At 42.1% G+C, this 14,972-nt stretch overlaps 1 protein-coding gene across 1 annotated transcript in view; it reads right to left on the reverse strand.

Moving 5' to 3' along the window:
• SMARCC1 (SWI/SNF related, matrix associated, actin dependent regulator of chromatin subfamily c member 1) overlaps window positions 1-14,972 on the reverse strand; it is a gene marked incomplete in the record, with an annotated part of 306,811 nt that overhangs the window by 55,190 nt on the left and 236,649 nt on the right.

Raw genomic sequence — 14,972 nt, forward strand, 5'->3', positions numbered from 1 at the left:
CTAATGTTCCAAGACTTCTCCTCTGAAACACTAACTAAGAGAAGAGAAGAAAACTACAATATCAGACTGATTTATCCCGCAAAGCTAATAGTACAGAAAGATGGTAATACACACACACTCAATGTTATGGAGGCAGAGACCTTCTGTAGGGAAACAGGGATACCATGACCATGTACCGAATGGTATTAAGGATATGCTTTTTGATCTTAGAATTTAAACATTTAATTATTAAGGGTTATGTTCTTGATGGCTATATGTTTTTCACAAGTGCAAATAAGAGACATGTCTTTTTTCTATGGGAGACTACGGAGGGAGAACTACGATATTAGATTGATTTACCCCGCAAAGTTAATTGTACAGAAAGATGGTAATACACACACACTTAATAATGCTATGGAGGCAGAGACTTTCTGTAGGGAATCAGGGGTACCCTGATCACGTATCGAATTATATTAAAGATATGCTTTTTTTGATCTTAGAATTTAATCAGTTAACTAACATGAGATGTTTTTTGGCAGGCTATATGGTTTCCATAAGTGCAATCTATGTTAGCTATAGTAATGGTGGTTTTTTTAAAAAAAAAAAATTCCCTTTTTTTTTTTTTCTTTTCTTTTCCTTTCCTTCTCTCTCTTCTCCTCTCCTCTCCCTTTCCCTCTCTTCCTCCCCCCGCCCTCTTTTCTGTCTTGACTGTCACCTTCCGGACAGCGGTCCCCAGTTATGTTTTAGAACCTATGGAATACCTTCTGAGGGTAGGGGCGGGTAAGTTGAATAATATTGATGGCGTATAATCCTAAATTTCTATCATGGAATGTAAATAATATTGATGGCATATAATCTTAAGTTACTATCCTGGAATGTAGGGGGTATTAATTCACCAATTAAAAGAAAAGCTATAATAAAACATTTAGGGAAATGTAACCCCGATATAGTTCTCTTACAGGAACTACATCTTAATATCACCGAAACCCCCAAACTTAAATCTAAGTGGGTAGGGGAAGTGGTAGCAGCTCCATTCACTTCAAGGAAGAGGGGGGTCGCAATATTGATAAACCGGAGATTGGATTATCATATAATTAATATGGAGGCTGATCCCGAAGGGAGATTTTTAATACTTGAAATAGAAATTAAGCATATTAGATATATAATTTGCAACATATACGGACCCAATCAAATTGACCATACATTCTGGTCAGTTTTGTCCGTAAAGCTCCATAAATTTATTGGATTAAATCTAATTATTGCAGGAGATCTTAACTTGCTAGCTGACCCCCTTTTAGATAGTTCTAATAAAAGAGCTTTAATCAGCAGAGGTAGGAAGGTACGCATCTTTCAGAAATTATGTTCGCATCTGGGCCTGGTCGATTTATGGCGGGTACAGAACCCGGACGATCGTACTTATACGTGTGTATCTCATGTCCAGCGTTCATTCTCCCGGCTTGACTATTTTCTGATATCAGAAACAATGCTTGGCCGAAATTGGATCTCTGGAATCGAAGATATAGTTATCTCTGATCACTCTGTTATTGTACTAAAGCTTGACACTGGCCAGATGCGGTCGGGATCAAATTATATTTCCTTCCCCAGACATCTATGTAATAACATAAAATTTCAGCAACACGTACGATCGAAGTGGGCAGATTATCAAAATAATAATGGCAATTATATGGATAAAATTGAGACATTCTGGGAAGCTTCCAAGGCCGTCTTACGCGGAGAGATTAAATCTTATACACGCTTCTGGTCAAAACATTGTAGCTCAGTGACTAGACAATTAGCTAATCGTGTTAAGAACGCTTATAGAGCCTATGTCAGTAAACATACCAGAGAAACTTGGGAGGCCTACACTACAGCTAAGACTCTTCGAGACACACACATGAAACAGATTAGTGCCCAGGAAGAAATTAGATTGAAAGCTAGATACGGGGGTTACACGGGCAGATCGGCGAAATTCTTAGCGAGATTAGCGAACTTTTCGCCTAGACAGGCTATCACCGCTATCAAACATGGAGATAAGAGATATACGAACCACCCAGATATTGAAAGAGTGTTCTCTGAATTCTTCCAGACTTTGTATGAACAAGATCCCCTTGATGTAGATAAGAAAGAGGCATTCTGGAGCAAGATCAAAGTACCACGTCTGGCTTTAGAGGCCAGAGACATTATTAACACTCCCATTACGGAGGAGGAAATTTCATGGGCAATTAAGAAGGCGAAATCTAACAAGGCTGCCGGCCCGGATGCTCTTCCTATTGAGTACTACAGAATTTTACAACCACAGGTATTACCTATATTGACTAAGTTATTCAATTTTTATTTTTCTGAGAACACTCGATGTTCTTCTCTCTTTGCTTCTGCAAATATTTCGCTGATTCTAAAAAAGGGTAAGGACCCTGAGCAACCCAGCTCCTTTAGACCTATCTCGGTCCTGAACACTGATTATAAACTGTTAGCAGCCATCATAGCCTCACGACTGAAACCCTTTATGGGCGAGCTAATCCATGAGAATCAAACCGGCTTCATGCCTGGACGCAATCCCGTAAAGAATACGAGGAAACTTCTGATTCTGCTCGAATCTTTCTCTAACAAATACAAACTTGCAGAATCTGGCGACAATATAGACAGGGCAATTCTTACGGTTGATGCCGAGAAGGCCTTTGATAGGGTCAGTTGGGATCATCTATTCTTTGCGTTGGAACGTTTTGGGTTTTCAGGATTTTTTACCAACTACATACGCCTGATTTATAGTACCCCCTCCTCTGCGGTGATTATTAATAATACTTCTACACAACGATTTGATCTATTTAGAGGGACTAGACAGGGTTGTCCGCTCTCACCTTTCCTGTTTAATCTTAGTATAGAACCCTTAGCTATCCGATTACGACAAGAACTGGAAGGGATTACATGGGCGGGGGAGAAACTGGTGCTTCTCCAATACGCAGATGATCTCCTTATATTTATATCTAATCTTAAAGTATCGTTGCCTATCCTACAGAGGATAACCCAAGAGTTTGGGGAAATATCCGGATTTAAGATCAATACTTCAAAATCGGAATTAATGTGGATACATAAACACTTAGTATCACGGGTGAAGCATCCCTTTCAAGAAGTTTCCCAGATTACTTATCTGGGTTTACGTTTATCTAGAAACGCGGAAGATTGGTATAGCCTAAATCATAGGTCTGTACTGGACTCATGCAAGAAAAAGCTCGAGGACTGGACTAGGTTACCAATTTCGCTGACCGCTCGTGTGACCCTGATTAAGTCAGTGATTTTTCCAAAACTCCTCTATATATTGCAAAATATTCCGTGGTTTTTACACAAAAGAGATATTACTATATATAATAAAGCTTGCTCCAAATTCCTTTGGAATGGCAAGAGACCACGGATCTCCGTTCTTAAGCTTATGAATTCTAAGTTAGCAGCTGGCTTGGCACTTCCTAACATTCAGACATATAACCTGGTTATTATAGCCAGATTTGCTTTAGACTGGCTAACTGAGAAGGATCAGATTACATCTTTCACTTGGGAATCTAAGGCTGTAGTCCCCTTTAAGTTAAAGGCTCTGTTGCATTGTCCCCTTACGTCTCTGCCTTCTAATATATTCTACCTAGGCACCTTTAAGAACGTCATTGTAGCCTGGCAAAGACTGTGTACAGAGGTGGGAATCCCGCCTCATGTCTCACAATATTTACCTATAGTGGGCAATCCAGAGTTTAGCCCTGGTATTTATAATCAGATATTTAGAGAATGGGAGTCAAAGGGCCTTCAGACCCTGGGTCAAATTCGAGATACAGATGGGCAGCCAGTCACATTCCATGAAATTGCGACACGATTTGCTTTAGGGGCGCGAGAATTCTATGCCTATCTTCAAGTTAGGCATCTTCTCTGGGAACTGAATAGGAAACATGGGATCAAATGGACTCTGGGTGAATTACAGCCCAGGATTATCATCTATGCGGCTGGAATATACGCTATCTCCCCCTTATATTTAGTGCTAAATCAGAAAGCTTCAAATCTGCAAATTAATGAAATGATTGCTAGGTGGTCTACTTTATTTCCAGAAATTGATGAGGAGACTATTGTTGGGAGTTTCAAAATAATCCAGCAGAGCTGGGTCCCGACAACGTGGAGGGAGTCACAGATGAAAATTGGGCTGCAGAGATACCTTACACCTGCGGTCCTCTCTAAGTGGTACAAAAGTAAGGTGCCATGCCCCAGATGTTCATCTATAGGGACGGACCTATTCCATTGTTTATGGAGCTGCCCCAAAATAGGTCAATATTGGGGAAAGATTGCATTCTGGATGATGGTGGTTTTAAAGCTGAATCATAATTTTTCCCCAGTAGAAATCTTCTTTCTGGTGAAGTACCAGGGCATTACTAAGAACTATAGTCTGATAAATACTATTATACTAACAGCACGTAGTCTCATTTTTAAGGCATGGAAAGCATCTTCGGCACCTACTATGGCCCAATTTAAAATGGCCCTCTGCAATCAACTTATAACAGAACAGTATAATATACCATTCCCGCAAGATAAATACCTAGAAGTATTTTTTAAAAAATGGGAACCTTTTGTAAAATCTCTGCCTCTTTTACAACAAAATAAAATAATCAAACCTTTCAGAAATTCGGAGTTTGTTCAGCTTAACATCCTAGGGGGCCGCTTTCCGGGAGAATGGGCAACGGATGCCGAGTGAGATGGTATGGGGGGGAGGGGAGAGAGTGGGAGGGAGGATCCTTATTTCTGTTATGAAGCAACGATATAATATAAAAATTTTTTTTTTTTTTTCTCTCTTTCTTTTTCTTGTTCTGTTTTGTTTTGTTCTGTTTTATTTTGTTACTACGGCTTGTTCTGTTCTTTCTAATGGGGGAGGGATAAAAGGGGGAAACTCCAGAGACAAAGAAAGACTAGATATTGTATAAAGGTTTATCTGGTTACACTACGCATTTCTCTATGTTCACTTTTATAATTATTAGTGCACTATATAAATTTGAATGATGTATAGATACCCTTTCTTTTTTAAAAAAAAAAAAAAAAAAAAAAAAAGAGAAAACTAATTTATATGTTTTTTTTTTTTTTTTTTTTACCTAAGTGTGTATTTATGCACTATGTATACTCACTGTGACACATGTTTTTATACTTGGTAACCGAAATTGTAATAACCTTCTCTGTCTTTGTCATAAATAAATATTTAAAAAAAAAAAAAAACATTCACACATGCTGAGAGGCCGACAAGACTACATCAAAATACAGTTCCATTTCAAAGAGTACTACCCTCCATAAGAGAGTACTATGAATCTTCCGACACTTCTCTGCCAACCTCTCGTGACGAAAGGTAAACAATGACTGTGGATGAGGGGAGTGGGGTAAGTATTTAAGCCTTTGGCTGGGGTGTCTTTGCCTTCTAAATTTAGGCTCCATGGCGGAGCAACAGGTTTAAATACAGGCTTGATTCTGACCAAAGCCTGACTAAATGCTCGAACGTCTGGGACATCTGCCAGACGTTTGTGTAGAAGAATAGACAAAGCAGATATTTGTCCTTATAAAGGAACTAGCTGACAATCCCTTCTCCAAACCTTCTTGGAGAAAAGACAATATTCTAGGAATCCTAATCTTACTCCACGAGTAACCTTTGGATTCACACCAATAAAGATATTTCCGCCAAATCTTATGAGAGAGCTTCCTGGTGACAGGAATCAGGGTATCAATGACCGACTCAGAGAAACCACGCTTTGATAGAATCAGGCGTTCAATCTCCAAGCAGTCAGACGCAGAGAAATTAGATTTGGATGCGTGAACAGACCTTGGATTAGAAGGTCCTGCCTCATTGGCAGAGTCCATGGTAGAACCAAGGACATGTCCACTAGGTCTGCATACCAAGTCCTGCGTGGCCATGCAGGTGCTATCAGAATCACTGAAGCTCTCTCCTGCTTTATTCTGGCAACCAGACGTAGGAGAGGAAATACATAGGCCAGATTGAAGGACCAAGGCACTGCTAGAGCATCTATCAGTACCGCCTTGGGATCCCGGGACCTGGACCCGTAACGAGAAAGTTTAGCATTCTGACGGGACGCCATCAGATCCAATTCTGGTGTGCCCCATAGCTGAATCAGCTGGGCAAATACCTCCGGATGGAGTTCCCACTCCCCCAAATGAAAAGTCTAACGACTTCGGAAATCTGCCTGCCAGTTCTCTACTCCTGGGATGTGGATTGCTGAGAGATGGCAAGAGTGATCCTCTGCCCATCGGATTATTTTGGTTACCTCCATCATCGCTAGAGAACTCCTTGTTCCTCCTTGATGATTGATATAAGCTACAGTCGTGATGTTGCCCGACTGAAACCTGATGAATTTGGCCGCAGCAAGTTGAGGCCACGCCTGAATCGCATTGAATATCGCTCTCAGTTCTAGAATATTTATCAGGAGAAGAGATTCCTCCCAAGACCATAAGTCCTGTGCTTTCAGGGAGTTCCAGACTGCATCCCAGCCTAGCAGGCTGGTATCTGTCATTACAATGAGCCACTCTGGCCTGCGGAAACACATTCCCTGAGACAGGTGGTTCTGAGACAACCACCAGAGAAGAGAATCTCTGGTCTCCTGGTCCAGATGCAGTTGAGGAGACAAATCTGCATAATGCCCATTCCACTGTTTGAGCATGCATAGATGTAGTGGTCTGAGGTGTAGGCGGGCAAAAGGAACTATGTCCATTGCCGCTACCATGAGTCAGATTACCTCCATATACTGAGCCACTGATGGCCGAGGAATGGAATAAATAGCTCGGCAAGTGGTTAAGAGCTTTGATTTTCTGACCGCCATCAGAAATATTTTAATTTCTACCGAATCTATCAGAGTGCCTAGGAAGGAAACTCTTATAAGAGGGAAGAGAACTCTTATGTTCACCGTCCACCCGTGAGATCTCAGAAAAGCCAACACAATGTCCGTGTGAGATTTGGATAGCTGGAAAGTTGACGCCTGAAATAAGATGTCTAGATAAGGCGCCACTGCTATGCCCCGTGGTCGTAGAACCGCCAGAAGGGACCCTAGCACCCTTGTGAAAATTCTGTGAATAGGGATGTGTAGATACGCATCCTTTAAGTCCATGGTGGTCATATATTGACCCTCCTGGATCAGAGGTAGAATAGACCGAATAGTCTCCATCTTGAATGATGGTACTCTGAGGAATTTGTTTAGAATTTTGAGATCCAAGATTGATCTGAAAGTTCCCTCTTTTTTGGAAACCACAAACAGGTTTGAGTAAAAACCTAGCCCCTGTTCCTCTTTTGGGACTGGGCGGATCACCCCCATGGTATGTAGGTCTTCTACACAGCGTAAGAACGCCTCTCTCTTTGTCTGTTTACAGACAATCGAGAAATGTGAAAAGTCCCCCTTGGAAGAGAGCCTTTGAATTCCAGAAAATATCCCTGGGACACAATTTCTAAAACCCAGGGATCGTGAACATCTCTTGCCCAAGCCTGAGCGAAGAGAGAGAGTCTGCCCCATACTAGATCCTGTCCTGGATCGGGGGCTACCCCTTCATGCTGTCTTAGAGGCAGCTGCAGGCTTCTTGGCCTGTTTACCCTTGTTCCAAGCCTGGTTAGGTCTCCAGACTGACTTGGATTGGGCAAAATTCCCCTCTTGCTTTGCAGCAGAGGAAGCTGAAGCGGGACCACTATTGAAATTCCAAAAGGAACGAAAATTATTTTGTTTGGTCCTCATCTTATGTGATCTATCCTGAGGGAGGGCATGACCTTTCCCTCCAGTGATGTCTGAAATAATCTCTTTCAGTTCAGGCCCAAATAGGGTCTTTCCTTTGAAAGGGATGTTCAAAAGTTTAGTTTTAGATGACACATCAGCAGACCAGGATTTAAGCCATAATGCCCTGCGTGCTAAAATGTCAAAACCTGAAATTCTGACCAAAATTTCTTCTAATGGAGTCTCCATCTAAAGAGCCTCAAACCAGAAAGCAGCTGCAGTAGTTGCAGGAACAATGCACGCAATAGGTTGAAGAAAACCTTGATGAACAAAAATTTTCTTCGGGAGACCCTCTAATTTTTTATCCACAGGATCTTTGAAAGCACAACTGACGTCAATAGGTATAGTTGTACGCTTAGACAGTAGAAATAGCTCCCAGCACCTTAGGAACTGTCTGCCACGAGTCCCGCATGGTATCAGATATGGGAAACATTTTCTTAAAAACAGGAGGGAGAATGAACGGAATACCTGGTCTATCCCACTCCTTAGCAATAATATTCACAATCCTCTTAGGGACTGGAAAAAAACTGTAAACCGGAACCTCTAAGTATTTATCCATCTTACACAATTTCTCTGGGACCACTATAGGGTCACAATCATCTAGAGCCGCTAATACCTCCCTGAGCAATAAGCGGAGGTGTTCAAGCTTAAATTTAAAGGCCGTCATATCAGAATCTGTCTGAGGAAGCGTCTTGCCTGAATCAGAAATTTCTCCCTCAGATAAATCCCTCACCCATACTTCAGAGCATTGTGAGGGCATATCAGATACGGCTACTAAAGCGTCAGACTGCTCAGCATTTTTCCTTAACCAAGAGCTGTCCCGCTTTCCTTGAAAACCAGGCAGTCAGGATAAAACCTCTGTGAGGGTTGTATTCATAACTGTGGCCATGTCTTGTAAAATAAATGAATTTGACGCACTAGAGGTACTTGGCGTGACTTGTGCGGGCGTTACTGGTTGTGACACTTGGGGAGAGCTAGATGCTAAACTTTCATTTACTTCTGACCGAGAATCATCTATTGCTCTATTTTTAAGTGCTAATATATGTTCTTTATAGTTTATGGACATATCAGTACAATTGGGACACATTCTAAGAGGGGGTAACAATGGCTTCCAAAGATATTGAACAAGGATTTTCCTTGGTGTCAGACATGTTAAACAGGCTAGTAATGTAACAAGCAAGCTTGGAAAACACTAATCAAAGTAAATAACACTTAGAAATAAAACGGTACTGTGCCTTTAAGAGAAAAAAAGCTGCACAAATTCTGCAAAACAGTGTAAAAAAAGCAGTAAACATAACTAAATTTTTACAGTAGTATCTTACAGCCTTAGTAACTTTGCACAGCTATGCAAATAAACAATTAACCCCTTAATGGCAACACCGGATTGAAAAAACATCAAAAACAGTAAAAAAGACTTTCAGCACTTTGCTACAGTTCTGCTGTGGCTCCTACCTGCCCTTCAGAACAATTTGTGGGGGAAAAAACTTCTTTTACAGCCCCCAAACATGGCAGGAACCTCTGGAGAAGCAGTTAGAAGTCTCAGAGGAAAAGAAACTGCACAACTGAGGCGTGAAAATAGGCCCCTCCCACCTCACTCAATGTTTTGAGGCCTAACAGACAAACACTAGAGTGTCTCTAAATTAACCATGTAGGTTAGAAAACTCAAAAACAAGCCACAATGACCCCTTTAGTCCCTTCAAAAAAACGTTATAATTGCATCATTCACTGAACAAAAACGCTTTTACCAAACAGTGTCACCAGTAACTAATGAGCCCTTCATGCAAGTTGAATTCCTATCCAAGTGTCTGAATACAGCTTACCCTTCCCTCATGGGGATATTGCCAGCCTTTTCTAGAAATAAGTCTGTCTAGAAAAAAATAGGCTGAACATACCTTAATGCAGTTTAGCCTGCAAACTGTTCCCCCAACTGAAGTCTTCCTGTACTCTTCAGCCCTTGTGAGAACAGCAGTGGATCTTAGTTACAAAATGCTAAGATCATCATCCTCCTTGCAGAAATCTTCATCCCTTTTCTGCCAGAGAGTAAATAGTACACACCGGTACCATTTAAAAATAACAATCTTTGCTTGAGAAAATAAAAAACAGAATTTATGCTTACCTGATAAATTACTTTCTCCAACGGTGTGTCCGGTCCACGGCGTCATCCTTACTTGTGGGATATTCTCTTCCCCAACAGGAAATGGCAAAGAGCCCAGCAAAGCTGGTCACATGATCCCTCCTAGGCTCCGCCTACCCCAGTCATTCGACCGACGTACAGGAGGAAATATGCATAGGAGAAACCATATGATACCGTGGTGACTGTAGTTAGAAAAAATAATTCATCAGACCTGATTAAAAAAAAACCAGGGAGGGCCGTGGACCGGACACACCGTTGGAGAAAGTAATTTATCAGGTAAGCATAAATTCTGTTTTCTCCAACATAGGTGTGTCCGGTCCACGGCGTCATCCTTACTTGTGGGAATCAATACCAAAGCTTTAGGACACGGATGAAGGGAGGGAGCAACTCAGGTCACCTAAATGGAAGGCACCACGGCTTGCAAAACCTTTCTCCCAAAAATAGCCTCCGAAGAAGCAAAAGTATCAAATTTGTAAAATTTGGCAAAAGTGTGCAGTGAAGACCAAGTCGCTGCCTTACATATCTGGTCAACAGAAGCCTCGTTCTTGAAGGCCCATGTGGAAGCCACAGCCCTAGTGGAGTGAGCTGTGATTCTTTCAGGAGGCTGCCGTCCGGCAGTCTCATAAGCCAATCGGATAATGCTTTTAAGCCAAAAAGAAAGAGGTAGAAGTTGCTTTTTGACCTCTCCTTTTACCAGAATAAACAACAAACAAAGAAGATGTTTGTCTGAAATCTTTAGTAGCCTCTAAATAGAATTTTAGAGCACGGACTACGTCCAAATTGTGTAACAAACGTTCCTTCTTTGAAACTGGATTCGGACACAAAGAAGGTACAACTATCTCCTGGTTAATATTTTTGTTGGAAACAACTTTCGGAAGAAAACCAGGCTTAGTACGCAAAACCACCTTATCTGCATGGAACACCAGATAGGGCGGAGAACACTGCAGAGCAGATAACTCTGAAACTCTTTTAGCAGAAGAAATTGCAACCAAAAACAAAACTTTCCAAGATAATAACTTAATATCTACGGAATGTAAGGGTTCAAACGGAACCCCTTGAAGAACTGAAAGAACTAGATTTAGACTCCAGGGAGGAGTCAAAGGTCTGTAAACAGGCTTGATTCTAACCAGAGCCTGAACAAACGCTTGAACGTCTGGCACAGCTGCCAGCCTTTTGTGAAGTAGAACAGATAAAGCAGAGATCTGTCCCTTCAGAGAACTTGCAGATAATCCTTTCTCCAAACCTTCTTGTAGAAAGGATAGAATCATAGGAATTTTTATCTTGTTCCATGGGAATCCTTTAGATTCACACCAACAGATATATTTTTTCCATATTTTATGATAAATCTTTCTAGTTACAGGCTTTCTAGCCTGAATCAGAGTATCTATTACAGAATCTGAAAACCCACGCTTTGATAAAATCAAGCGTTCAATCTCCAAGCAGTCAGTTGGAGGGAAACCAGATTCGGATGTTCGAATGGACCTTGAACAACTGAAGTTACTTCATCTCAAGAGTCCTGTGTGGAAACAGCAATCGATTTTAGTAACGTTTGCTAAAATCATCTTCCTCTTACAAACAGAAATCTTCATCTCTTTTCTGTTTCAGAGTAAATAGTACATACCAGCACTATTTTAAAATAACACTTGATTGAAGGATAAAAACTACATTTAAACACCAAAAAACTCTTAACCATCTCCGTGGAGATGTTGCCGGTGCAACGGCAAAGAGAATGACTGGGGTAGGCGGAGCCTAGGAGGGATCATGTGACCAGCTTTGCCGGGCTCTTTGCCATTTCCTGTTGGGGAAGAGAATATCCCACAAGTAAGGATGACGCCGTGGACCGGACACACCTATGTTGGAGAAACCTAACATTTTTGTCACCACACTCCTCTTTGCCCTTCCTAGCAGTTAAGCAGGCAGAGAGAATGACTGGGGGGTGGAGCTAAGGGGGGAGCTATATAGGCAGCTCTGCTGTGGGTGCTCTCTCTGCCACTTCCTGTAGGGGAGGAGAATATCCCACAAGTGGGATCCGTGGACTCGATACATCTTACAAGAGAAACGTCATTTACCTGTTCAGTAGTAGGGCATGAGCACTTCTAGGTGTGATAAATTACCATATCTATCAGGGACCTGTAGAGAAAGAAAATACAGAGTAACCAACCCTGGTTTTCTACAACGGGGTAGCATTAATGTTAGAAAAAAAGCCACAATTTACTCTTACTAAAGAGATTGACATGGACACAGCTAGAAACCAATCCTTGCTTGCAGGGAATAGTACCCATAAAAAGGATTAAATATCTTCAGACACCAACTTCGCACATTCTCCATTGACAGAGGCAAAGAGAATGACTGGGGATAATGGGTAAGTGAAGTTACATTTAACAGCTTTGCTGGGGTGCTCTGTGGCATCTCCTTCTGGCCAGGAGTTGAATATCCCACTAGTAATTGGAATGACGTTGTGGACTCTCCATGTCATAGGAAAGATTTTTATTTTGTAAGCAGATCTTTTAAAATGCAGTGCTTCACTTAAAATTAAAAAAATCTGAATGCAACACAAACACACTAATATTTCCCTATATAATGTTTCTAAGAGCAGTGATCCAGGTGGGCAATATGATACCAATGTGGTTTACACAAGGCAACAACGAAGAAAACAGAATTTATGTTTACCTGATAAATTACTTTCTCCAACGGTGTGTCCGGTCCACGGCGTCATCCTTACTTGTGGGATATTCTCTTCCCCAACAGGAAATGGCAAAGAGCCCAGCAAAGCTGGTCACATGATCCCTCCTAGGCTCCGCCTACCCCAGTCATTCGACCGACGTAAAGGAGGAATATTTGCATAGGAGAAACCATATGATACCGTGGTGACTGTAGTTAAAGAAAATAAATTATCAGACCTGATTAAAAAACCAGGGCGGGCCGTGGACCGGACACACCGTTGGAGAAAGTAATTTATCAGGTAAACATAAATTCTGTTTTCTCCAACATAGGTGTGTCCGGTCCACGGCGTCATCCTTACTTGTGGGAACCAATACCAAAGCTTTAGGACACGGATGAAGGGAGGGAGCAAATCAGGTCACCTAAATGGAAGGCACCACGGTTTGCAAAACCTTTCTCCCAAAAATAGCCTCAGAAGAAGCAAAAGTATCAAACTTGTAAAATTTGGTAAAAGTGTGCAGTGAAGACCAAGTCGCTGCCCTACATATCTGATCAACAGAAGCCTCGTTCTTGAAGGCCCATGTGGAAGCCACAGCCCTAGTGGAATGAGCTGTGATTCTTTCAGGAGGCTGCCGTCCGGCAGTCTCATAAGCCAATCTGATGATGCTTTTAATCCAAAAAGAGAGAGAGGTAGAAGTTGCTTTGTGACCTCTCCTTTTACCAGAACAAACAACAAACAAGGAAGATGTTTGTCTAAAATCCTTTGTAGCATCTAAATAGAATTTTAGAGCGCGAACAACATCCAAATTGTGCAACAGACGTTCCTTCTTTGAAACTGGATTCGGACACAAAGAAGGCACGACTATCTCCTGGTTAATGTTTTTGTTAGAAACAACTTTCGGAAGAAAACCAGGTTTAGTACGTAAAACCACCTTATCTGCATGGAAAACCAGATAAGGAGGAGAACACTGCAGAGCAGATAATTCTGAAACTCTTCTAGCAGAAGAAATTGCAACCAAAAACAAAACTTTCCAAGATAATAACTTAATATCAACGGAATGCAAGGGTTCAAACGGAACCCCCTGAAGAACTGAAAGAACTAAGTTGAGACTCCAAGGAGGAGTCAAAGGTTTGTAAACAGGCTTGATTCTAACCAGAGCCTGAACAAAGGCTTGAATATCTGGCACAGCTGCCAGCTTTTTGTGAAGTAACACAGACAAGGCAGAAATCTGTCCCTTCAAGGAACTTGCCGATAATCCTTTCTCCAATCCTTCTTGAAGAAAGGATAGAATCTTAGGAATCTTTACCTTGTTCCAAGGGAATCCTTTAGATTCACACCAACAGATATATTTTTTCCATATTTTGTGGTAAATTTTTCTAGTTACAGGCTTTCTGGCCTGAACAAGAGTATCAATAACAGAATCTGAGAACCCTCGTTTTGATAAGATCAAGCGTTCAATCTCCAAGCAGTCAGCTGGAGTGAGACCAGATTCGGATGTTCGAACGGACCTTGAACAAGAAGGTCTCGTCTCAAAGGTAGCTTCCATGGTGGAGCCGATGACATATTCACCAGATCTGCATACCAAGTCCTGCGTGGCCACGCAGGAGCTATCAAGATCACCGACGCCCTCTCCTGATTGATCCTGGCTACCAGCCTGGGGATGAGAGGAAACGGCGGGAATACATAAGCTAGTTTGAAGGTCCAAGGTGCTACTAGTGCATCTACTAGAGTCGCCTTGGGATCCCTGGATCTGGACCCGTAGCAAGGAACCTTGAAGTTCTGACGAGAGGCCATCAGATCCATGTCTGGAATGCCCCACAATTGAGTAATTTGGGCAAAGATTTCCGGATGGAGTTCCCACTCCCCCGGATGTAATGTCTGACGACTCAGAAAATCCGCTTCCCAATTTTCCACTCCTGGAATGTGGATTGCAGACAGGTGGCAGGAGTGAGTCTCCGCCCATTGAATGATTTTGGTCACTTCTTCCATCGCCAGGGAACTCCTTGTTCCCCCCTGATGGTTGATGTACGCAACAGTCGTCATGTTGTCTGATTGAAACCGTATGAACTTGGCCTTTGCTAGCTGAGGCCAAGCCTTGAGAGCATTGAATATCGCTCTCAGTTCCAGAATATTTATCGGTAGAAGAGATTCTTCCCGAGACCAAAGACCCTGAGCTTTCAGGGGTCCCCAGACCGCGCCCCAGCCCATCAGACTGGCGTCGGTCGTGACAATGACCCACTCTGGTCTGCGGAAGGTCATCCCTTGTGACAGGTTGTCCAGGGACAGCCACCAACGGAGTGAGTCTCTGGTCCTCTGATTTACTTGTATCCTCGGAGACAAGTTTGTATAGTCCCCATTCCACTGACTGAGCATGCACAGTTGTAATGGTCTTAGATGAATGCGCGCAAAAGGAACTATGTCC

The sequence above is a fragment of the Bombina bombina genome, chromosome 5, assembly GCF_027579735.1.
Source record: "Bombina bombina isolate aBomBom1 chromosome 5, aBomBom1.pri, whole genome shotgun sequence".
Classification (NCBI taxonomy): domain Eukaryota; kingdom Metazoa; phylum Chordata; class Amphibia; order Anura; family Bombinatoridae; genus Bombina; species Bombina bombina.